General features: G+C 37.3%; 1 protein-coding gene across 3 annotated transcripts in view; it reads right to left on the minus strand.

The window, feature by feature from the left end:
* The window catches only part of LOC150102236 (CCA tRNA nucleotidyltransferase 1, mitochondrial-like), a 63669-nt gene extending 43470 nt beyond the window's left edge, over nt 1–20199 (minus strand). Inside the window, exon 1 of one of the 3 annotated variants that reach the window (XM_090398695.1) lies at nt 20052–20199. The gene's annotated coding sequence lies outside the window, so the exon portion shown is untranslated. Of the gene's footprint in view, nt 1–8066; nt 8407–8490; nt 8590–20051 lie in introns of those variants that run through there. The other 2 variants (XM_090398694.1, XM_090398696.1) reach the window with 2 other exon arrangements.
* Nucleotides 20200–27776: the final 7577 nt, after the last annotated feature.

Raw genomic sequence — 27776 nt, forward strand, 5'->3', positions numbered from 1 at the left:
AACAAATGTGTAATCAAGCCCACCAAATTTGACCAAAAAATTAGAAATTTTTAATATCAATCACTGAATGGATAATAAATTGGCTCTCCAATTAATAGGCTGCAGGTTTGAGTCCCACTGTGAGTATGGATGTCTGCAATTGTTTTTAGGTAGAAGATGAATTTCAGTGACTGGTGTGAGACCACCACTCTGGTCTCTAGAGCAAGGCTTCTGGGCTATGTAATAAATATATATTTTGTAATTAATAAAAAAAAAATTGAAAAAATTCTCAGCTCACTCATGATACTATAAGTTTACAACTTTTCAGGAGTGGGAATAAGATTAATAAAAAATAAAATAAAACTTATCATGCATTAGTGCTATGTGTGTTAGGTAAGCAAGTAGGAGGTTGGGAAATAAGTACATTTTTCTTGGAAGAGCTAAAATTAATGGAGACAATGTTTCCAGTTAGAACAAATTTTCAAGATGAATATGTAGACTTTTGACCATTAAAAAATCAATTATAAAGAGAAATACATTGAGTATATTTAGCCATAATAATAGATAAACTAACTAGTTTCACCACCAATACATGTGCTTTCGTCTGGGTTAGGATGAACAAAAAAATACAACAAAAGGCTAAGATGAACTATAACATTACTAAAACACAGAACATATAGGAACCATTACAATACAAGACGAAACAGAAATCATGTGGAGCACAGGAGATGGCATGGGTTAGCTACTGTTCAGTGATATGCAAGATAACTGATGTGCAGCAAGATCTAATGAGCAATGTCCAAATATCACACAGAATCATTTCTTGAGTGTGCTTTGTGAACAGATGACCATTTGTGGATTCTTATGTTACAAGCAGTGAAGTTGTGTTCTACATAAGGCATGGAGCTCTTATCCCATTCAGTGGCATGATATGTATGGGAGAAATGAAAATCTGGGCCTGAGCGATCTTCTGTTATCAAGATCTTCAATATTCTTTGTGAAATTAACTTCTAGATGTCTGTAAGAAATGCCTATGTAAGAAAGGCCTCAAGAGCATGAAATATTATAAACCCCAGAATGTTTGTAGAAATGATTGTGGCTTTAGGCAAACAAAGTAAATCTCACATAGTTAAAATGGGCTTAAAGGCTACTCTTATGTGATGAGATTTGAGGAGACTAGCAATCTTGAGCAAAAGTATCAATTGTGCTTTCTTCTGGTTAGGATGAGCAAAAATACAACAAAAGGCTAACATGAACTATAACATTACTAAAATACAGAACAATTAAGAACATGCAAGAACAATTACAATATAAGATGAAACAGAAATCATGCGGAGCATGGGAGCTCCACATGATTTCTATCGACGTAAGTGATGGAAACAAAAGTTCTGTAGAGAAAGTTGGGATTCTGTTGTGGAGCAAGGGTAGAAAATAGTATTTTTTGTAAGGTTTCCTTAGAATACCATTGTACACAAGTAGTTGAAGTAGAGGCTATAATTCTATGTCTCTTTTTCCATTGTCTGATTACTGTGTGCACTCTCTCATAACACAAATGGATGCTCCAACCAAATAAGTGAAATAAGGATCCTTATTCCCTTGCTGGAATAAGGATCTTCATTTTTTACTCTGATGCCAACTCCTACCCTTTATCCAAGCCCTGGATCTCTTAACAAATGTGTCATAATAGCAAAAGATAAATCCAGATGATATTTCTCCAACTGTGCTAAACACTGTGCTCTAGAATCAACACCCATCCTGTACTGTCCATGCAAGTTGTCATGCTTGTCCATCATCTCCCCAAAATGCCTGGGAGAAAGTGTGTATTTCTAATACTCTTGAGCAGTTACACAAGAGCTCCTCGCTATTTTCATTAGCTAAATTAACAGTTGTCTAAAAGGTGTCTAAAAGACCATAAAATGGTAACTGTCCTGCCCTTTTTTTGATTGAAATGCCAGCTTCCTCTCTGGTCATTCACTGCATGTCATCATAGAGTGTTTCCTCTTGGCTATCTCTATCAATGCTAGAGCACCTCCAGGGCTGTGTGCATGCCCATGCTTTCTCCCATATATCGATGGCTTCTATAACCACAAATCCTATCCATAGTTTTGCTGATGACAGTATTTCTCATTCCTCTTCATTCACAAAACCAAGCAGTACTCAAACAATTTAAGATCTTCCATACCGATGTTTTAGATTATCATCTCCTTGCCATTTTTTTTTTAAATGAAAGATAATTAGCAAATTTCAATGCTATGCAAGTCACTTCTGCTACATTTCCTGTAAGAATGTTCTTGCTTTACACCCTATTACTTCTGCTCATGTTCAAATTAAGATTAGAACAGAAATTCTAATCTTAATTCTGGGGGTTGACTTTCAGAACTACCTTATCTGGACACAAACACCCCATATTCATAGATTCAAACTAAACTTCCCTCCAACCCATTCAATAAACTATTTCTTTTCTGATTGCCTACTACATACTTTATAAATCCTAATCAGCCAAACCTTAAGAATATTTTTCCCACATTTGGGATGGTTTGTCCAAACCTCAGAATTCACAACTATATACAGAAAACAACAATCTGCTTAAATTATTGTTCTCACAGACACAGTTTCTGCAAATTGGGAGGGTTGCCTTCATCAGTGCTGCTCCACTGAAGTGGTCACTAACATTTCTCCACATCTTTCTTTTATTTGTGTAAGAATCCAAGCAGCTAATGGTTAACATCTGTACACAGTTCGACTCCAAAAACTTATTAAGCCAATCCTCATTTTTCATCCATTCTATCTGCATTCTGTTGTTTGGAACAGAGAACAAATAAAGGAGAAGTATAGAGTACATTATGGAAACAACTACCATGTTAGAGCAAAACTTTAGTTTAATATAAACCAAAATGAACACTCGACATTTCGATCATCACATCAAGGTCATCACCAGCCTAGTATCTAGCATACTTTAGGACTTTAAGCAATTTTCAGCTTTTATTGGAAAATATTCCATACCAATTTGATTGAAATTTATATGTATAATCACAGTTTTTATTTTATATATATATATATATATACACACACACACACACACACACACACAAACATGTTGCTCTCCAGCCCAATTTAATTTTGTAAACTAATAGATAATAATAGGACTCTAGCTTTGATAGTAAAGGTTTTTTTTTTTTTTTCACCAGAGGTCAGGACAATAATTGTTGTAAAGGTTGATCAGTAACTCTAGCAAACCATGTAGATTGTAGTGCAGCTTGTTTCTCTGTATATATGTGTATGCTCCAGATGATGATCTTGATATGAAGGTTGAGACGTTGAGTGTTCATTTTGGTTTATATTAAACTAAAGTTTTGCTCTAACACAGTAGTTGTCACCATAATTTTCCATAATGTATTCTGATCACCATGTAAGCATGAAAGAAAGAGAGAAGTATAGAGTACTATGGCATACCACTGGTCTGGTATGTTTGGTGTCAGCCACTCTCTTAAGCAGCATATTAATATATGACAAGAAATTATATTATCATTTTAATCCTAGATTCAAGCATAATGTGGAGTATCTTCATGACTAGTCTACTTGTATATAGAAGCAGATAAATTTCCTCAGTAATGCAAAGCACACTCTTGTCAGATGCATGTGTTATACATTATGTGACGGGTCATTCCCCAGATCAGTTTTTTCATCTTTATTGAAGTTTTCATCAGTGGGAGCTAGACCCAAGAAGATACTGAGGTTAAATAATGTTTTAGTTTATGTTTCATGATAAAGTGACAAACGTGTTGGATAAGGTGTAATGTACAGCAATTTTCTTGGTGCAAAAGTCATTTGATAGATTACCACTGGTGTATAAAGCTGCATAAGACAGTATAAGATAGCAAATTGGCTTTCTGAAAAATACCGGCAAGTTTTGTATGACGAAGCAGTGTCTCAGAAAAGGAAGATAACATGATGTGTGCCTCAGGGTTCTGTTCTTGGGTCCCCTACTGTTTAACTTATTTGTTAATGATATTTCAACGTGGAATGACTGGGGATCTTCAAATGCTTGCCAATGATGCAAAGTTACGTAGAATTATCATGAGTAGTGAGGATGTTAATTCTCTACAGAAAGATTTGAATAGACTTTTAGCTTGGACAAATGAGTGGAGTTGCAATTTTAATATTGATAAATGCAAGATGTTACACTTTGGGATACACAGATATAAGACTATGTACTGTATTAGTGGAGCTGTACTTCAGATGATTCAGACTCTTGGAGTGATGGTAGACAGTAGACTGAAATTCGAGGGAACATCATATTACTACTATGATAAAACGTACAATGACACACTGGGATAAGGAGGGCGGTGGTGCCTCACTGTAAGGCATTGGTCAGGCCACATATGGACTGCTGTGCTCAAATTTGGCCTAGTTTTCATTATGATGTGGAAATACTAAAGAGGATCCAAAAGGCGAATGACCAAAGCGCTATCAGAACTCTGGAGTGTTGGTTTTGAAGAGCATTTGAGAAATGTAAACTACAGAGGTTGGTTGGTGGATAAGAGGAAAAGAGGAGATACGATAGAGACCTTCAACTTACTTAAGGGATTTCATCGGATTAATACAGAAGGAATTTAAAAAGAGTGGATATCAAGATGGGAAGAACGAGAGGTCATCCTTGGAAGTTATATAAAGATATGGTGAAGAAGGGTGCAAGGAGTAGATTTTTTACATGGAGAGTTGTTGGTCTGGAACGCATTGCCAGAGTGCATTGTGAATGCAGGGAGTATAAATAACTTTCAAAGTTCATTATGACAGACATGTATGTTGTTGGTTGAGTGGACCTCCCACAATGAGTCTATTGACTCCATAGAGGCTACCAAATAATAATAATAATAAAAAATCAATTAATGTTATATCAGCTTTATATACATATCCACTTTAATTTCTGTAAAATACAATTTCTTATGAGAGATTAATTATTATAGCAAGTAAGTAAATTACTAAGGTAATTTATTCACTTGTTATAATAGTTAACAACTAACTAGTTATACTCTCCATCCAATATCATCCATTCATTCCTGAATTCTATTGTTAACTTTTCTGAGGTACTGATTGGTTTATTATGATTTTTATTATTATCTTCTGAAGATACCATGAAGTCTAAGATTCATCTAAGAGGTGAGTCTTAGACTCCATACACATAGCTCTTCATACTGTGCCTTAAACACACACAAATTCTCTGCAGACATCACCCTCTCAGACAAGGCATTCCAATCATTTGCAATTCTGCACACAAAAAACCTGCTCACACCCTCCTTATACAGCTTCCAGGGATGACCTCTAGTTCTCCCCCTGATCTTCCACCATTTTCTGTAAAACCTCTTCGATATTGATCCTATAACAACCCTTTACTAACTTGTAGGTCTATAATATCACTCCTCTTCCTTTTATATCTGAGGAATCAGTATTTGGACCAGTAACTAGTCCCACAGCCGACCTGGTTGGCCGAGGGGTTAGCATATCCGCTCCCCCAGATAAAAGGCTGCAGGTTCGAATCCTGCCGTGGGCATGGATGTTTGCGATTGTCTGTGGAAGTGGTGGTGGTGGATGGTAGATGGCGTTGGTGTAGTTGCGGTTAGTTGTGGATTGAGTGAGTGGGAGAGACAGAGTAGTAGAGTAGAGAGATTTGTAGAGTAGATGTCCTCCCTCGACGAGTCTTTGGACTCCCTGGAGATGTCATGTAATAATAATAATAACTCTGAAAGTCTGCTTGGTTAGCCTAGTGGCTGTGTGCTTTGCAACCATATGCCTGGGGAAGGAGTGTCCTAGGTTTGATTCCTGTCGGTGACATGAGGAGCTGAAGGATCTTCCTCAACCATAGCCAAGTTAGCTGGTCTTGGGCATGGACAGTAGGGTTCCCCCCCCCCCACTTTATCCTGGGGGGTTTTCATCCCGCAAAGCAGGCAAACCGGCCTTGAGAACTCAACACTACGGACATAGGATACATCAGGGCAAAGGACTGACCACCTCATCCTGTGAACGGTTTGAGGTCCGATGATTAATAAACCCTCAACATTGCAAGGTAAAAGAGGGAAAAAGGAAGATGAGAGATAACACTGAAATAGTCAATAACTGACAAGTAACTCCTAATCAGAATCACTGACAAATTTTCTTGCCCACACTTGATACACAAAGAGAGATCTCACTTAATCGTACAATGAGATTGTGTAATGCAGGACAAATTAAAATTATATGAATAATTAGAAACATGTAAGAAAAAAAGTATGAAAACTTGAATAGAAAAGATTCAGAATAGAAACTCAGTTTTTACCATGCTCATGAAATTTCAACATATGGTGTTCTATCACTGCAATAACCTGGCATATGCAATTCTTCAGAGTATCTAAATTTTATGACAATGGTGGTAGCAAATTGTTCTTTACTATAATCCCAGAAGAAACAGTCAAAGGGAGGTTATAGTATCCCTGTAGGCCCCATTCATCCACTTCATCAGCCAGACAAATACATATTCAAAAGGGTTATCAGAATATGCAAATATGAGGAGATACTCCACCTCATTAGAAGAGAGAACCAAGTTTGTGCTCAATGAGCTGAAGCAATAACCAGAGCTCCAGCATGAATTAGTACATACTTCCCTGTTTTCTTTTTTTCAAGGGAAAAAAAAAAAAAACCATGGCCCATAGGCTGTCACCTGTCAACAAATGTGCATGTGTGTGTGCGTACATGCAAGCACACACACACACACACACACACAAAAACTTTTAGACTATCTCTTGAATGATCAAGAGTTATGGATTTTCAAAAATCCACATAAATGTTATGTTTGCTTTTCTTAAACACCTTTACTAACTGAAAACACATGGCTGACAGAAATGTTGTATCTTCCTCAGTGCAAAAATTGTCTGTACAAAAGGTGAAATGAGCTACTGCATTACAGGCAATGGCAATGGCCTGAAGCATATATGTAAAGCACATGTGAAGTGTATGTGCTGAAGTGAAAGGCTTTTTGCAGAATGCCATGCAGTTTACCGTGGTATATTTCTTCATGTCAAATACAATCAATCAACGGTTTCCTCACCTGTGGTCAACTGAATGTCTAGCATTGCATTATCTCCATCTGGATAAAAACACCCTCACAAAGTAACAAATTCAACAATTCTGCTGTCTTTCTATGTCCATTTCTTACGTCACTTCCATAAATCATACTTCATTTAATTAGCCAGAAAGCAAAAGAAATATTTGAATTTCTTTAGTCTGATTAACTAATTTCCCCTTGATATGATTTTGCCTTCCTATCCATACCTTTATATTGAAATCACTCATTACAAAATAAATTAAGAATAGTAGCTATCCTAACTGCCAGCCTGGTTGGCCGCATGGTTAGAGTGTCTGCTCTCCAGCCAAGAGGCTGCAGGTTCAAATCCTGCCATGGGCATGGATGTTTGTGATTGTCCTACAAACTTTGTTGGAAAGGGAATCTGCAACCCTACCGCTTATTCTAGCAGAAGACATCATTGCCAAACAAAACCATGTGAGGTACGCCAGTGACCATACGGTGCCTACTGACATCAAAAGTGAAATTTAAAATTAAAAAAAGCACCCTTATGGAATTAGAAGATAAAATTAATGTATTGAATAGATGCAATTAGACAATATTTTCCCCCCTGTTTGAATCAAATATTTATCTATTCAGCTGAACAATTCCATTAAAGTGAGTAATTTGGATCTTTAAAAATGAGAAAAAAATCAATTTGTATTTAAATATAACCGTTTTCAAGTACCAAAATTATGCATACTATAGAAGGAGAGGTGTTGCATAATAACAACAGAATGGCATCATAACATGCAATTGTTTCCTCTGAAGCCCATTTGTATGGAGAAAAACACTAATATAGTATATGTTAAAACTAAGATGATCAGAACTTCAGCGATATGAAATGTTAATTATTCTCTCCAACATTTTCAAGAGCTGTAAGAAAGAAAAGTCATTCTAACTGTCTCTCTCTCTCTCAGAAAATTTCAATTGGACATTGACACTACCAGTCGACTAAATATAAATACAGTAAATTTATGCATATACTAACAGATAACTTAGTATGTGTGTATATGTACATTGTACATATAATTTTCCAATATTTGACTGGGATGACATTTCATTGCACCAAATTTAGTTGTAACGTCCTTACTAATATCCCACTCGTACTGCGATGTCACTCGAATCTCAGTCTTTTGAACCAAAGCGTACAATCGTCAAAGTATGAACTATGGAAGCCTATATTCCAGGTAGCTATAGTGGAGACTTCATCATCATCATCACGAAATATTGGTTATGCATATTATAGTGATGATCAATAAAATTCATAAAATCACCTTGGACTAACTGCCATTGTATTTCATTTAATAGTACTCAAAGAAAAGAGTCATGCTAACTTTGTTATGTTATATTAGCATAATAGTAACAAAAAAACTGTACATAATAATTCTAAATGGAATGAATACTCAACTCACGAAAAACTAATCACGATATTTATCAGCTACATTGCGTCAATCAAAATTCCTATTTAAACATACAGAACACACGTACGTTCCCCCCAACCCACCTAGCTGTAGTAAAGAGAATTAACACAGGAAGTTAAGACGCTGTTTACACATGTCCCAAAATATAAGGAAATAGCGGAGCTAACGAAGAAATGTTGACCAAAAAAAAAGTTATATCGTATAGCACATGCTAGTTGCTCGATTAATACTGCTTAGACAATGGCACAGTATGCTATAGTCAGTTCCTTGTGCGATCAAGTTATAATTGATATCAAACGTCTAAAAATGAAAATAACCCACTCTGTTAATCACACATCCCGAAAGATGCCAATCAGGAGTCACTTTACTCGGTCAAGTACCAACATGAATGTATGGGACTGTTAATAAGGTTCAACCCGTTATTCAATGCAATTCAATATTAATTCATTCAACACATTTTTGTTGATATTATCAACAATTTGTGTTGATCGATTTGAGTGCAAAGTTGGGTAGAGCAATAGTTATTACATATGATGTCAAAATTTTGCAGGATGATTTGGATAGATGGGCAGACTTAGCAAAGAAGAGTGGATGACAGTTTAATGTAGGAAAATGTAAAGTTATGCATTTTGAGGTGAAAAGATTACCAGCTATATACCCCATTGGTGAAACTGTACTCCAGGAAACTGACGAAGCACGAGACTTGGGAGTGTTAGTGGATAGGGAGTTAAACTTTTGGGGACAAATAGCAAAAGTGGCTATTGCAGCTCATCAGATCACATAGTTACTGAAGAATACTTTGATTAGCAGAAATAAGCAGGTTATCGTTTCTCTTTATCGAGCCTTGATAAGACCCCCCCCCCATCTTGACTACTGCATGCAGATCTGGATGCCAGGGTTTCTTGGCGATGAGGAGATGGAGAGAATTCAGAGGCGAGTGACCAAGATGGTAATGGTAGAATGTATATGAATGAACCTTACAAGAACAGGTTGAAGATTTGGGAGTTACAGAGACTGGTTGATAGGCAGAAAAAGGGGTAATATGATTGAGACATACAAATTATTGAGTGACTTTTACAAGATTAATTCAGAGGAAATTTTTCAGAACAGGTCTGGTGATTGGAGAACTATGGGCTATCCATGGAAGCTGAATATGAGTGTAGTTAACAAGATTGTTAGAAGTAGGTATTTTTTAATTGGAGAGTAGTGAATGAGTGGAATAGGTTGCCAGAGTCTGTTGTGGATAACGTGACTGTGAATGAGTTCAAAGCAAATTATGATAGGTACTGAACAAATGTTGGATAGTTCTTGCATGTTTAGGGCCTCTCTCTCTCTCTCTCTGTGAGCGCGCGCGCGCGCGCGCGTGTGTGTGTGTGTGTGTGTGTGTGTCAAGATTCAATGTATGCCTTAAGTGCCTCAACCAGTTTCATCTTGTTCCTCACGATCAGTTAGTGGTCCATTGTTATTCAATCTGTACATTAATGACATTGGGAAGGATTTGACACGAACATATGGCTATTTGATGATGCAAAGATAGGTATAGGATAATCAGGGAGTGCTCCTGATATGCAGTACTTATAGAATGATTTGAATAGACTGGAATTATGGGCATATGAAAAGTGCTGTCATTTCAATGATACTAAATAAATGTAAGCTCATGCACTTTGGTGGGATTTGATATCCACTGTTTGTATTATATTGGTGGGATTATGCTAGAAGAAACTGATCAGGCTTGGGATCTTGGAGGGTTAGTAGGAAGTTGAAGTTCAAGGATCATATAGCAAGGATTGCAAATAGAACTCAGAGAATAATTGCAATGCTGAAACCTCGACATGTAAAGATAAAAAGTTATTTATTGCCCGCAGGTGTGGTCTTCTGGTTTCGTGGATTCTGATACACTGAGGAGAGAGTGCAAAAAAGAGTGTCAAAATAATATCAGCATTGTGGAATACTGATTATGAAGAGAGATTGAGAATTTGTAGGCTGCAGACACTAGCAAACATTAAATATTTAAGACATACAAACAGAGAGAGAGAGAGAGAGAGAGAGGCGACTGAAAGGCCAACAGGTTTTAAAAATTTCAACTCCAACATGCCTGTTTTTATTTAATATCAAAAGAACGTGTAAATAGATTGGCACATGAGAAAATAACATGAAATATTCTTGACAAACTAAGAGAGATGAATGAGGCATTAAATCAGTTTCTTTGCATTTACATTCTATTGAAGAATAGAGATGTGTTGAGTGAACTAGCAAGCCATGCACTTTACATAGCTAGTGCAATTAAAATATATTTTCAAAACTAAGGATAAACATAAATAATGCTGCAAGATGAAACTTAACACGACTCCTTTGTTATATGAGATATATTCCATTGTTTAATATGAAGATAGGGAAGAGGTCGTAACCATTAATTATAATAATTGGACTTCGTTAACTTAAGGGAAAGTTCGGTCGACTACATTAGGTGATATAAAATTGAAAACTACAGAGAACATTCGTAGAGTATTGAAACATCCGTAATTAGTTGATAAAATAATGGGTCTGTTTGTTAATAATGGCTGACAGAGAAATTTAAATTCTCAGAAAATTATACGCAAATCGCAAGATGAATTTGTTAAGGACAAGTTCTTTTTAACAAACATAATTATCATATCACAGTAGGACTGTAATAATATTATAAATGAACTAGATTCTGGAAATAATTCTTTGCTACACATTATAACATACATATTTTAAAAATTTTAAATTAGGAAAATATGGCATCAAAGGCAATCACTGAATCGACAAGAAGAATCATTTAGGCAGAAATGCAGGGAGAGAGTGGTACTAGTAATGTCGGATGGAAGTATGCAAATAGGAGGGTACCATCATGCATCTATTATTGTTCTTAACATTTGATGAACGTAAAGAGGATGGTTTAGGCAGGTAATGTAAGGAGAGAATGCTACTGGTCATGCTGAATGGAAGTATTCAGATAAGAGGGCACCATTACGAGTATATATTTCTTCTTAAGTTTTGGCCAATGATACTCATCATGAAATTAAAACTTATATGATATAAGCAGGGCCGGAGAAAGCGCGCATGCAATGCATGCGGGCGCCGATACGAAGGGGGCTCAGCCACGGGGGCACGGTTCATAAGTTCATTTTTAAGAAACAAACTTTTTATCATAAAAACAAAAAATTCTTAGAACGATCAATATTAAAATAAATAAGGCCGGATACACCGAATAAAAATTTTAAAATATTGTATATTGCCGCCTCTTTGATCAGCCGGCTGTTTACAATTTTGCAGCGAGAGCAGGCTAAATGCTTTCCTGCAGAGGTTGTGTCCACTGCAGTCTATCTAAAGTGAAACGGTGAACGGTTTTTATGTGCAGAAACGAATTTTCGTACAAAACATTTGTTGCTTGTTAACCAGTCACATGGTACGCATCTCAGTAAGCTACTGACAGTAGCGCAGTGCGGACAATTATTTCGTCTCTGTGTCGTGTTGTGTAATATGGTACTCATCTCATTAGGCTACTGACAGTAGCGCAGTGCGGACTATTATTTCGTCTCTGTGTTGTGTAGTGTAATAATTTCATTTGGGTATAAAAGAGAAATAGAATCAAAAATTAAAAAAAAATTATCCGGTGCATAAAATCATAAGCATCATGATGCGAAAGAAGCAGATATTAAGAACCAAACTGCGACTCTTAATAAATTTGTTAAAATATTAAAATATTCTGATGCGGATTGTAACCAGCTCGATACATCAGAAATCAGAGTTAAAGAAGCGTGCACATCATTCAGTTTTCATGAAAGTACTGTTGCAACTATTGAACAAGATAACAAGATGCATGATTAAGTGAAAAACAGTTAGGAGAAGATTTAATTGTAGTTGACCACGAAACTAACACATTGTTAGTCTCTGTAAATTTAGAAGATCCAGGTGAATGGGGAAATATTGATGAAAAATTACGAGTTATTTTAATTGAAATGGGCCTGTTCAAAAGAAAAATATAATACATCTCAGAGATGCATATGGGCGTAAATTTGGCGACACGTATTATAATAGAAAATGGAAAACGGGGAGCTCGTGCTAAGAGCATGGCTCATTTATTTCGAAACTTTAAATTCTGTTTTTTGCTTTTGTTGCAAACTTTTCGCACTTACTGAATCAAGTAGTCTTGTAGAAGGTTATAACGATTGGCGAAATGTAAATACAACTTCGCATAGACATGAGACTAGTTTAACTCACATGGAAAATTTGTTAAAATAGAAGGAACTGGATAAAATTTTTAAAAACGAAACTACTATTGATTGCCAGACTCAAAGCATGTATGAAATGGAAAAGAAATATTGGACGAGTGTTTTAGAACGCTTGATTGAAATTTTAAAATTCCTTGGTAGCCAAAATTTAGCTTTTCGGGGATCATCTGATAAATTATATGAAAGGAATACCGGCAATTTTTTTAAAATTAGGAGAATCTTTAGAATCCATCGAAAACTTAAAAATATTCTTACAAGAGAATTCTTACAAGATTTGTATTCTTACAAATGTTCTTACAAGATTTTTATTGATCAGATACAAATTTTAAAGTTCTAAAAACGGCAAAAGAACTGAGTGAAAAGGTGGATGGAGAACAAAAATTTAAAACTGGTACGGATGTTCGACTAGGAAAGAAACATACGACAATTTGACTACGAGCTCATGACGAAACGCCACAATCGCCAGAAGATGAATTTACAGTGAATGTGTTTTACACACTTCTAGACGTTGCAATGTGTTCGTTAATAGAACGTTTTGAACAACTAAAAACATAGTATGATAATTTAAATTGTACATGTATGGTCATAACCACTACCACAAGGTGTAGCCAACGACATTAGAATCAAAAGCACTATCATCCTAGCAACAGCAAAACAAACACAACTGAATACCACTCCATATGATAGGACAGCTATTGGGGACTTAAGGAAGAACAAAGAAATAATAATTATGAAAGCAGACAAGGGGAATGCCACCGTTATCCTTAACTCCCAAGACTACATGAAGAAGTTAAACGACTTACTATCTGACAGTTCCACGTACAAAATCCTCACCAGAGATCCCACAATGAAGAACCACAATGAGACAAACTTCCTGATCCGTAACATGAATACTTGGCCTGAAGAATTAAAACGAAAACTTAAATCCTCACATCCCATCACTCCTAGACTGTACGGGGCGCCTAAAGTACATAAAGAAGAAGTGCCACTTCGTCCGATTGAGGATGGCAGGTCATCCCCAACGTACCTATTGGCTAAGCACCTAGCGAATTTACTTAAAGGAAAAATTAGATAAACAGAGTCCTACTTAAAAAATTCTCAACACTTTGTGGACAAACTAAAAAACATAAAAATTACACAAAGAGACATAATGGCCAGCCTAGATGTAGTGTCCTTGTTCACGAATGTACCAGTAGAAGAAGTAATGAACATTATCAAAGATATCTTTCCTGCAGATATCACAAAGATGTTCGAGCATTGCCTACAATCAAATTTTTTCAAAGTTAACAACAAGATATACAAACAGTTAGAAGGCCTAGCCATGGGCAGCCCACCATGTGCAGACCTTTTCATGGAGAAATTTGAAGATGAAATCATCACCAGCATTACTCCTAAACCTTCTATATGGTGGAGATATGTGGATGACATCTTCATCATATGGAAAGACAACTTAGAAAGCCTACATCTGTTTGTTAACAGAATCAATGCACTCCACAATAAAATAAAATTTACTCTAGAAGTAGAAAATAACGAACAGCTACACTTCTTGGACTTACTAGTAAAAAGACAAGGAAACAGCATCAAACTGTCGATTTACAAAAAACCAACCGACACGGGAAGATATCTACATTACTCTTCTAACCATCATAGGTCACAGAAACACAGCATCATCCACATGCTAAGAAATCGAGCTAGAAAATTTATCTCTGACGAGGAAGAAGTTCAAACAGAACTGTCTCAAATAGCTACAACTCTATCACAAAATGGTTATCCTAGACACATCATCAACAAATTTCTATACATAGATAACCAACAAGAAAGAACAGTCGCCCAGCATATCTCAACAGCAGTCATCCCCTTTATAGGTTCAACTTCAACAAAAATTGCAAGATTGTTAAAGACACATAACATCAGGGTTGTATTTAAACCAACAAATAGCATAAGACAGGTCCTAAGATCCCCTAAAGCCAGTGTGCTATTTTATAAATATCCAGGTGTGTATAATATTCCATGCACGTGCGGTCTTTCCTACATCGGACAGACTTCGAGAAGCCTAGAAATAAGACAGAAAGAACATATAGGCGATGTTAATCACAACAGAACGATCACCTCAGGATTGGCACATCACTTTTCAACTTCGAACCACACTATAGACTGGAATAACAGCTCCATGCCCTACGTAGACGAGGATTACAGACATCGAGTATTTAAAGAAGCGGCAGTTGTACTACGTACGGGAAGTAACCTAAACAGAAATCAAGGGGCCATTCTGAACGATACCTGGAAAAATCTAATTAACTCCCTCAGTTCAACAGAGCTACAGTACGCCAATAATCATATTACGCGTTTGCATGTAAAGCGTGTTCATGATGCTGAGTCAACATCTAGTTAGGGAGCTAGGGTGACACGTTCGCGTGTCACCCTAGCTCCCTAACAGGTACTAAGTTTTTTGTATTTTGAAACCTTTTTTTTGCATTTACCTCTTTTTTGTACTATGCAAGCCTTGAGAAAGCTGGTCAGTTACTAGCGAAACCGGTAGGCAATTTGTAAGAGCTTAAGTACGTTGTAAATATATGGTCTTTGTAACAATAAATCTTTATTTTGTAATAGTATGATAATTTCAATTTCTTGTATTATTATTATTATAATTCGCGACACCTCCATGGAGTCCGAAGACTCATTGCGGGAGGATACCTGGTATACAACTCTCCGTCTCCACCACAACCGAGCCTCTACTACCAATCAACTACATCAGCGCCATCCACTGCCCACCACCACCACCACCACCACAACAACAAGTATCTTTTGTTTGTAAATTGCGTGTGTTCCGAAGGGCCGATTTGTCTGTATGCGGGATGAAAAACCAGTTTCTGGGAGAAAAAACCCTGCTACCACCGTATGAGATCGGCTAACTCACTTTCAATTGAAAAAGTCCATATAAAGATTTCTCCCGTCACGATGGAAATCGAACTCAGGCCTTTTCCAATCGAAGGGCACGAAGTACCATCGTTCTTTCAATTGCGCTACGGAGGAGCTTACTTTTTAGTAAGATTTAAAATATAGATTAGTAGAAATTAATAACGAAGATTTAAGAAAAAAATGTGACGATTTAGATTCTCTTGAACGACGGCGACAATACAGACTTAAATGCAATAGAACTATATGACGAGTTATGTGCTTTTCGGGATATTTTTCGGAAGGATAATTTATATTCAAAACCCTTTTGATATTCTTAATTTTATTGTGTCCAACAATCTTTCCCTAACTTTTCAATTGCTTTAAGAATACTATTAATCTTACCTGTTAGTGTAGCGAGCGGTGAACGTTCCTTATCCAAGTTGAAATTGATGAAAACCTACTTAAGAGCAAGTATGTCACAAAAATGGCTTGTTAGTTTGGCGTTTAATAGCTATTGAAAATGATGTATGTGCGGAATTAGACGTTAAGACCATTATTTCTAATTTTGTGAATATGAAATCAAAAACCGTAAAATTTTAATTTAAAAAATTTCAAGTATATTTATATAATTTAATTTATTTTCTGTTATTCTGTAACGATGTTATTTTTTGAATACTTATATTAAATGTTCTAATTATTTCTCATTTACTCATAATCTGCATTTACTGTTATTATTGATGTTCAAAATTTTTGATTTCATTGCATCAATTTGTAATGCCTGTTCTTGAGCTGCTAGAATAAATCCTTCTGTTTCTTTTTTAACATATCCATATTGAAGCCATTGCCACATAATTATTATTATTATCATTAATGTTGTTGTTGTTGTAGGCATTTTTCTCAGTGCTAAGTGATACTTATTAACTACACTGACATAGTCCAGTGATATAAGGCAACTGCTGTATTACACAGCAAATTAACCGAAGATAATATTATAAAATATTATTTTTATTATAAGTCAGACTTAGTTCAAGTCTCGTCGCCGACTGGAGGAACGTTTTCTAAGAATTTCTTCGACCGATTCACGAGTTAGTCGATCTCTGGTACGGGCAAACGGGTTTTTTATCCCGTAAACTTAAGAAAATCGACCGTAGTACCCACATTATTTCGGATAATAATTAGGGTTAGGTACCAAGAGATGGCAGCACTTGTTTGCCAGTCTCTTCATCGGTGGCTGCCGTAATTAGTGCTAGACATGGGCCGGCTATCTCTGATTAGCTACCCGTGAAGATTGAACTGCCCACTCAGTCTCCAAACGCTAGCTAGGGTATAAAGGCCTCACCTACTCCCTATACGGGAATAAAAGTCGTTAGCTGATTTTTATTTTTTATATTTTGATATGGTAATTCCACTACAGGCTTGTTTGTAGCTCAGTGGAAATAGCGCTTGCAACCTGTGTGCTAGGCCGCCAGAAGATAGATTTAAGTTCAAGTGTAATTGCCGACTGGAGGAACTTTTTCTAAGCTTATCTTGGACTTGCCAGTCGAAGAAATGCTTGCCAGTGTTGCCAGTCTCTTCATCGGTTGCTGCTTATAATCAATGATAGTGAGGGGCAAGCCATCTCTGAGTGGATACCGGTGGAGATTGAACTGCCCATTCAGTCTCCAAAAGCTAGATTGGGTTAGAAAGCCTTGCCTGCTTCCTATTTGAGAATAAAAGTCATTAGTTGATTATTTTATTATTCCTGTAGGAAAATCGCGCTTTTCATTCTGAAAACTGGAACAACTGGCTAAAGAACAGGCAGACTAAAGAACTGATAGACTTTACAGACTGTGCCAAAGGTCTTACCTATTTTATAGGAGAATAAATTAAATAAAGGAGTGGCTTTAACAGGAACAACACCTTAATGGAAAATAACATGAATTAATAAAAATCTCTCTATTGTTTTTTTCCATTTTGCGTTAGAATATTATTATTACATGATACCCCCAAGAAGTCGAAGACCTAGTTGGTGGGCACACTACTCCACACTTGCATCTTCTCCTACTTAATCCTCCAATCAAATTACTATTGTCACCCAGCGCCATCTACCACCCATCGACACTAACAGTACTTTTGTTTATAAATAGTGTGTTTTCATGGCCGATTTGCCTGTATCGAGATGCAAAAATCCGAATTACTTGGTGGAAAAAACCCTGCTACCTCCGTATGAGGTCGGATAACTCACCGTAAATTGATAAAGTTCATATAATTATATATTCCTCTCGTCACGATGAGAATCCCACCGAGGTCTTTTCTGGTCGAAGAACGCAATGTCCTGTTGTTCTTCCAATTACGTTACGAAGGAACTTAAATATGGTGTACATAGAGCGTATATATATATATATATATAAAGATAAGCCGAAATTTGAAACGTTTTTATGTCACGTTTTTTTTGTCTTACCGACTTACCAGCCCGGAACTCGGGGGAGGGCGCTGTAGGCGCCATGGGGCGTACCCCTAGTATATATATATATATACACACACACACATTTGTTATTACAAATGTTATTACATTTGTTATTACAATCATATGACAATAAATGTTTGTTATTGATTATTACTGACATTACAGTTCTTAGATACTCCAACATTACCGCTCTTTCCATGAAGGAATATAGAGATATTATTAATTTATTTTATTTGTCCATTGATGTGAAGGCTGAGAATGATATATTGCGAATAAAATCAGAATCAACTAAGGATATGATTTCAGAGTATTATGTCTGTGAGCATGTGTTCCTCCAGCAGGTTTGCTTTTTTGAGAATGACAAATTCAAGGTTCTGGGGTGGGGAAACCTTGGCTATAATTAGAACGACTAATATATGCCTTCAATTTATGTTGTCAACACGAGCAGAATATTGTCCTTTCTAGTAGGGCTGAAAGAATATTGCCAGATATATGACGTGAATCAATACCATGCTGTATTTATTAGGGAAAATATTAAAAAAGAATATGAAAGCATCATTCAATTAACAATCCTTAACAATAAAGCGTGAATAATTGAACTCTATCAGATAGATGTATTTTTTGGGGATTATTGTCAGTTCATAAACTTGTAAAAGAAATATAATTATCTTAAAATATCTTACCGTTCATTAGTTTCTCTGAAGCGGCGGTTAAAATATTGGAAACGTTGGTTAAAAGTAAAATTCAGGAATGGGTGGATTAGAAATATGATACTGTACAGGATTAGTAAAAGTTGGGTCCCTCAGTAAATTATTCCCATTTTATAATATGTTGACAGCAGAATTGGATAAGGGAAATGGCTACACCATGATACTGCTGGACTTTGCAAAGCCATTTGACAGAATACCGCATGGCAAACTATTACATAAGTGGAGCAAATGGGAATGGATATGAAGCTGGAGGAATGGATACGGGATGGCTGATAGACAGACATCAGAGGGAGGTGTATGGTGGAGTGAAATCAAGGCAAATGAAGGTGACTACTGGAGTGCCCCAGGGATCTGTATTAGGCCCACTACTCTTTAATTTGTACATATGGCATAGCAAAAGGTTTGAAGAGTATATTTAGATGTTTTCGGTGATGCAAAACTAGCGAGAGCAATAGTTGAAAAGGTGATGCAGATATCCTGCAGGATGATTTAAATAAACTGGCAGTGTGGACAAAGGTTATCAATTGAATGTTTTAAAATGTAACGTAATGCTCTTCTTGACGAAAAGACACATACTTTGTATCATAGTTATTGTACTAATTTACAGGAAATTAATGAGGCTAGGGACCTGTGGGTGATGGTTTATAAAGATTTGCACAGATATATTACAAGAGTTGGTGAAATAGCTCAGAGGATTACTCTTCTTCAGAAGGTTATGATTCGGCCACATGGTGACTACTGTGCAAAGATTTGGTCATGCGTTTCATGGGGATTGGGAGGTGGCGGATAGGGTTCAGTGACGAGTGACCAAGCTATTGACAGGTCTGTAAAATGTTCCCTATGAGCATAAATTGAAAGTGGATTGCTAAGTTAAGTTGACAGGCAGAAGAAAGGGGATATTATAAAAACTTAAGTTATTAAAGGGGATTCTATAAGATTGAAGTAGAAAAAATTTTTAATACATGGGGAGTAGGGGGAAAACAGAGGATCACACTTGGAAGTTGTCAAAGAGTGTGGTTAGTAAGGGCGTGTAACTGAATTCTTTACTTGGAGAGTGGAAAATAAATGGAATGGATTACCAGAGGTCGTTGGGGAGCAACCCAACAGTGAATAGGTTTAATGAGATGTATAATAGGTTTTGTGTTAATAAACGTGGGTCTTCCGCGATTAGCATTTTGACTCCGAGGAGTACCCATATAAATAATACTAATAATGATAAATTACAAGATTAAAAATACTTACCTAATCCGAGAAGTATCGTTTCAACCAAGGTCTCTCTCTTTCTCTTTATGTATTTATATGGTAAATATATTATATATATATATATATATAATTACCATATAGAGAAACACGGGAGAGAAGCTGAGCAGAGTTGCTCAGGTTCGTTGAACTGCAAATAAAAAAGAACAGTATAAACTTTATTAATATTATAAGAAAATTATGTTGTTCATAAAATATAATATAAAACTTACGCAGCATAAATGTTTTCTCGCTAAAATCAAAATTTTTGCTTCATTCAATTTTTTGAGACACATTGCCAAAATGGAATTATTATTATTATTATTATTATTATTATTATTATTATTATTATTATTATTATTATTATTATTATTATTATTATTATTATCTGAGACGTCCATGGAGTCAAGAAGTCATCGAGGGAGGTTATAAATCACTCAAACCAGCTGTCACACTAGAAGATGCACTCACTACCCCTAAAGGCAAACTATTCCACTCATTCACTGCTCTCTGGGAGAAAAACATAGCGAAAAAACTTAACTTCCATGGATGCCAGCGTGTTCTCTCCTGAACTTCCTTATAATGAAAAATTTCTTCCCATGGTATCCTATAACACCCATTCAAAAGTTTATAGACCATTATCATATCACCCCGCTTTCTTCTCTTACTTCCCAGCGTCTACAATCCACATACTCGCAATCTGTCCTCATAATCTAAATCCCATAATCCCGATATAATCTTTATAACTCTTCTTTGCACACTTTCCACAGTTTCTCTATCGTCTTGGAACTCGGGAGACAAAATCTGCGCACAATCCAGGTGTGGTCTTATCAAATCCTTATATAAATTTGAACTTCAAATTCCTATTCACCAATATGCCAAGATCCTTAGCCTCCTCACTTTATTGTAGCATAACCTCACTAATATAATATGCCGCTGGAACTGTAATCATGCCAAAGTGCATACCTTTACACTTACTAACATTAAATTGACAGTCCTCTTCATTTGACCAAATTTCCAGCCTATTCAAATCATTTTGTAAGTGGTTAATATCAGTACCATTCCTGATTTCCCTGCTGCTCTTCTCATCATCAGCAAACAATTGGCATATGATGTTACACCCTGCTGATGTCTATAGATTAATGATATCATGAAGAATAATGGCCCAATGACTGAGCCCTGAGGTACACTACTGGTCACCATAAATTTGCCAGATTCACACCGACTGTATTCCATGTTCTGATATCTGTCTGTCAACCATCTGTTGATCCAAGTCAAGAGTTTCTATTACAATCCCATATTCTCCATTTTCTGCAACAGCCTTTCGTCTAGTATCCTATCAAATTCCTTAGAAAAATCCAACATTATCATAGTGTATCCATTTCCTTTATCCAACTCGGCTGTAACATTGTCATAAAATATGAACAAATTGCTAAAACACGAAATTCCTTTAGTAAACCCATGCAGAGTATAGCATGTTTGTCTACCCGTTTCTCTATGCTAGTTCTTACCAAATTCTCTAAAATCTTCACTACCAGAGCAGAGATACTAATAGGTCGGTAGTTAGACACATCCGTTTATCCACCATCCTTGTACAATGGAACTATCATACATTCCTTCCATTCTTGTGGTATCATTCCTGACCTGAGACTCAAGTTATACAAACATGTGAAAGGCCTAGCTAATTCGGCTGAACATTCCTTTAGCAAAAGGGCTGATTTCCATCTGCCCCTATTGACAAAATTTTATCAAGGTTATACAACAGCTCTTCAACCTCATTTTCATGAAGCTCTAACTCTTCATCAAATGTAGCAGTAGCACTGTGCACCATGCTACATACGCCTGTTTGATGTATCTTAGCAAAGTGAGCACTCATTAACTGAACAATCTCCTTAGCTTCCGACACTCGTGTACCATCTGCATTCAATAAAATTATTTTTCCACATTCATTCATTCATTTGCTTGCGGCATAACGATAAAATTCGTTTGGATTGCCTTTAGCTTGCATGGCCAATTTCTTTTCATACTCAGATTTAACTTTCCGCACAACACTCGTTACGTTTGTGGCCTGAGCTTTATATATATATATATATTTATGAACTTCATATATATATGTATGTATATATATATATATATATATATACATACAGGGTGTTCGGGATAAATTTGACAGTTTCGTAAGGAAAAAGAAAATCTTCTTTGTATCTATTAAATTTAATGAATTGACAAAAAAACATTACAGGCAGAGTTAATTACAATACTATCAACAAGATTTACTCAAAATAACCACCATTAGCATCGATCACAGCTTCAATTCTGCTTCGGAACCTCGAACAAGCTGATGCTACAGTCTCCCTGGGAAGGGCCGCAAAAACTGTTTTAATTTTATCCATTAACTGGGCTTTTGTATTACTGGAAGTGCGATTGGTGTCTTTTTCAACTGCGCCCCATACAAAATAATCCATGGGGTTAAGGTCTGGGGAGTTTGGAGGCCAAACATTTGGACTGGTGAAGTCGTAGAAATTTTCAGACAACCATTTTTGACTTTTCCCAGAGGTGTGGCAAGGGGCCGAATCCTGCTGCCATACATACGGCCTACCATTGGCTACCCTTGTTATCCAGGGCTTGACTACAGTTAGCAACTCCACGAACAAAGCCCGAATTCCAATGCCAGGGTTCTTCAACACCTGTTCCTGCAGATTTGCGAGGAATTCTGCAGTACGAACGCAATCAGATCGTCTGCTAGGGATCTTTCTTCTTGCTACATCCTCGTAGTCACCATTGCAAGTCTCTAGTTCATGCCTGATTGTTTTTACTGTATTCAGGGAGCATTGGACAGCAGTCGTAATATCCTTATTTTGATGGCGGGCACGAATCATCATGATACAAGTTATTCTCTTCCATGATTCAGGTGGGTTCCAGCTATCCATCCTTTCTGACATCTTGTATATGAATGAAGAAGGGTCCAAACTTTTAAATGAAGAGAAGTGTGTGTTAATACATGTAACTTACGGGAAAATATAATTAATTATAAATATGTCAAATTTATCCCGAACACCCTGTATATATATATATATATTCTCACAATATTCTTTCCACATTATCTCCTTCTTGTTAGCTCTTGCTTAATAAGGTTGCGAATCCAATTCACTCCCAACCTATTTATTTTTCGAACTATGAATACATTCAGGTACTGCCTCATTTAAGCACTTTTCAAAGATTCCCATGCATTGCTGACATTCTTTTCCCCATTCAGTAACCGATACCATGGGACCAAAGATAGTATTATCTTAAGTTGATCATAATTTCCAGCTTTGTAGTTCAGCATGTAACCTGTTTTAATCGGAGCAACAATACAATTAGACACTTCCCAAGAAAGTACAGCATGATCACTGTCACCAATTGGTGATAAAACAGCCATATTCTTGACAGAGACCCTTTTTGATGCTATGAGCAAATCCAACACTCTTTGACCTCAAGTTCCTTCTTGTCACATTCAGTAAACTGCCCTTCTTTCTTATCATGGGATTTCTCTTCTACCCAATCAATATTTGGAAAATTAAAGTCACATAATGATCATCGTTTGGTACCCATAAGGCTAAATTGGCGATTCATTTCTTCGTCCCTTGCAACCGAGCCTCCAGGTCTGCAGCAACACCCACCATATATTTCATTCTGTTAACCTCCACTTTACACCAGATAGACTCAAACTCACCGTTACATGGGATTGCATGGGAAAGGGTATAAGAGCGCTAGCAGTTAATTTTTTTCTTCTTCTTGGTTCTCGAATATTTCAAGAACCGCCGCTAAAAAGCACCCCCAATAATAGAAACAAATCAGTGTGGTATTAGACAGAAATAGAGGATATTAAAGATCTATCGTTATTTCAGGCTGTCCTGGTTGGCCGAGTGTTTAGTGTGACCGCTCTCCACCCAAGAAACTGCCGGTTCGAATCCCGCCATAGGCATGAATGTTTGTGATTATGCTATTAACCCTGTATGGAAAGGGTATCTGAGACCCTACCAGTTATTTTAGCAAAAGACTTCACTCCCGAAACCTAGTGAGGTTTGAATGTGACCATACGACGTCTACGGACGTCAGATGTGAATTTTTTTTAAATTTTCGTTATTTCATTGCCCAAGAAAAAAAAAAGCAGAAATTCTAATGTTTTCGAAAATTTACTAGAGAGAGAGAGAGTGTATGGGAATGCGATTCCCGGCTGAGCTTCTTTAGCTGCATACACTTAAAAGATGCGAGAGCTGCCCAGGCATCTATAAATTCATCTTTTATTAACGCTCTTGATGAGGGTTTCACTGGCCTGACAGCTGTTTCGAGCTAGTTGGTTTGCATCAGAGACCGGGGGTGGGGGGACTTTGAAAAGACACATTTGAATGTCAATCTAGTTTTCAGAAACTTCCAAGGTATTTAGTTTTTCTTGGGCTATGGAATAAGGATGGATCTTTAATATTCCCTACTTCTATCTATGTTAACAGTGCGAAAATTAAGCCCTTGGTGTTTTCTATCTTTCATTTTTTTTTTTTTTGTACCGAATGCAGATGGTAAATATACTGACACTGGGGCTTCCCAAAAGTGTATCGCAATCGACGAATATGGGCAAATGTTGCGATGTTAGCGACTTTGATCATGAAAGTACGAAGGGGGGGGGGTCTGGAAAGTTCTGATAAGCACGTAGAACAAAAAGTATATTAAAGAACCTGATATAACCACAAGAAAGAACATACATGGATATAAGAATATAAGACCATAAGTTACTTTCATAACTCTGCTACTAGTATGTTCTTTCTTGTAGTCATCTTAGTTGCTTTAATACCATTTTTGTTCTAAGTGTTTATCAGAACTTTCCAGATCACCCCCCCCTAACTCTTATTATCGGCGCAAGAAAAATGGGACATTCTATCCCCCAAGAGGTAAGAGCTCTAGGGTTCTCAAGGGCAATCGTATGAAGGATCTACAACAAATATACCATCAACGGATGTACCAGCGCCCAATGAGCAAGCGGTAGACAATCACATGCCATTAAAGGGGGTCGACATAGACAGTCCAGGTTCGTACAGACCAACTACAGAGCAACGGCGTCACAAATCACATCCAGTTTCAATGTCGGAGGTCCAAGCAGCATCAGCGAGCGAACGGTATGGCTTATCCTGCATATACCATAGGCTACAGGAGCCAACACCATATCGTGAACCCCTGTTGACAGTTCCTCATCAGGCATTGCACCTCGCCTGATATCGGGAATATCCAAACTGGACCTGTGCAGAGTGAACCAGAGTCATCTGCTCAGATGAATTCCGTTATCAGTTGTACCGAGCTTACGGGAGGAAGCAACTCTGACCACCAACACACTTGCTTTGTTGGTGATCAAATAGCCTTTGATGGGCTTCGCGCATCCTGCAGCCGACGGTCTGTTTCAGCAGGACAATGTGTCATCCCACCGAGCTACAATCACCCAGGCATAGCTCGAAGAACACTCATCCGAGTTTGGGACCATCCAGTGGTCTCAATGTCCACGGATTAAAATCCGATCGAATCTCTCTGGAATGCCGTTGAGCGATCCGTGTATTCGGGTCCGATGTCTAAGGCGCAGTTGTGGACAATGCTGCAAGAGAAATGGCTGGAATTACCTTCAGCAAACCTCTGGCATGTGGTGAAGTCAATGCCTTGGAGAATACACGCTGTTATTCGCGCTAGACGAGGACTGACAGGCTATTAGGTCAGTATCTCTAATGTTCTGTCCATCGAGTGTATTTCTTTTTTTTTTAAATTTACTATATTTCTATTTACCTTTAAATAAAAGTGCTTTTTAATCAAAAATAGAAAAACAGATTATATCAAATTATTTTCCTTTTTTAAATACTCAAAGTGTCACAAAACTTTATTAAAGTGCTGCATATTGCAAACAAGCTGCACGTTGCAGACTCCTGTTCTAGCCTCACGGCTTAATGTTATCAATCTTTCTCTTAAATATTTCCGAAAATGATACATTTTTCCTAGTCGTAACTATAATGTACGTAAAAAAAAAACTCAGTTTTTTTTTTAAATTCAGTTGATGCTCGTTCTTCATATCGAAACTAATACCAAATGAGTGTTCCTCGGGCCATGCCTGGGTGGTTGCAGTCCGGAGGGTGACGCATTGTCCTGCTTCGCAGGATGTGCGAAGGCCATGAAGGTATGTTTTGATCAGCCAGCTAATTCTGTAGCTCGCAGCGTTTAAGGACCTTTCCAGAGACACTAAGGGACCTAATATATCACATGAGAAGGCTCCCCAAACCATCACAGAGCCATCACCAAACCATCACCTCTGTTCAAGGAGGTGGTGGACGTCCACCACCTCCTTGAACAGAGCTTACCTGGCACAACAGGGCCACGGCCTCATGCTGTCGTCGTCACATCTGCACCCTCCCGTCAGCTCGGTACAACTGAAAACGGGATTCACCAGACCACACGACGCTGGTTCAGTCTGCAGAGGTCCAGTTTTGATAATCCCGATACCAGGCGATTGCCTGATGACGAGCTGTCAACAGTAGTACACGATTGGGGTGTCTGCTCCTGTAGCCCGTAGTATGTAACGTACGTTGTATCGTTCACTCGCTAACGCTGCTTTGATTTCTGACATTGAAACTGGATGTGATTTGTGCCGCCGTTACTCTGCGGTTAGTCTGTACGAGCCTGGACAGTCTACGTCGACCCCAGTCCTCAATAGCGTGCGGTCGTCACCGCTTGCTAGCTAGGCGCTGGTACATCCATTGATGGTATACTTGCTGTAGGTCCTTCATCTGTCTTGCGCCGTACGTCCACTATCAAATTGACTAAGATCGCCACATTTATCCATGTTCGTCGATTGCGATGCACTGTTGGGAAAACCCTCACGTCTTCCTATTTCCTGTTTGCGTTCGGTTTGGGTACGTTTCACTCTGCACTGCTTGGGATGTCAGTGTCAACTTCCCATCATCCCTATCTCTAACGTTTTGTACTATTACAACAACAACAATAATAATAATAATAATAAAAAAAACAATCAAAAAGCAAATTTTTTATCTCCCACTTTGTTTACTTTGGAAGCATTACATCAGAGGGATACGAATATTATTTTTGTATTTTCCTATATCATATTCTGATTCACTCTTGAACCTGTACTTTAAAAAAAAACACAAACAAATCAGATAACGCCTTTTTATTTCCCAAAGGAAAAGTTAGGGCTAAAAGCCATTGCCTTTTAGCCCTAACTTTTTGAAGATTGATTGGCTGTCAATATCATCCCTTTGCAATAACTGACAGGTGGCCCAAGGACACCAATGATTTTCTAATGGTTTTCATAGGCATCCTGAAGGAAAGAGCCAACACCTAAGCTATCACAGTCCCTAATCCTAACACTACATATTATTGCCTCAAATGATGTGAGTGGTGTGGTCAATTTTCTTGAGTTGCGGAATGAAATTTAGTGTTTTAAGGCTGGTTGATTGGTTGTTGTTTTGGATTCATCGCCGAAGCAATGCTAAAATCAGTGCATTATGTCTATAAGTTGCATGTGTTTTTTTTTTTGAAAGATTTGTTTGTTTTGAGGGATGAAAAATCTGAATTTCCAGGAGGGGAAAACCCTGTCACCTCCATTTAAAGAGTTTTAGGGATTAAATCCTACTTCTTTATACGAAGATCGACTAACTTGGGAAAGGGGCCTGAAAAAAACAAATCTAGAAAAAGTTCTTC

Source organism: Typopeltis vanoorti, chromosome 10 (genome assembly GCF_054136105.1).
Source record: "Typopeltis vanoorti isolate ZY-2024b chromosome 10, IOZ_Tvanoo_1.0, whole genome shotgun sequence".
NCBI classification, from domain to species: domain Eukaryota; kingdom Metazoa; phylum Arthropoda; class Arachnida; order Uropygi; family Thelyphonidae; genus Typopeltis; species Typopeltis vanoorti.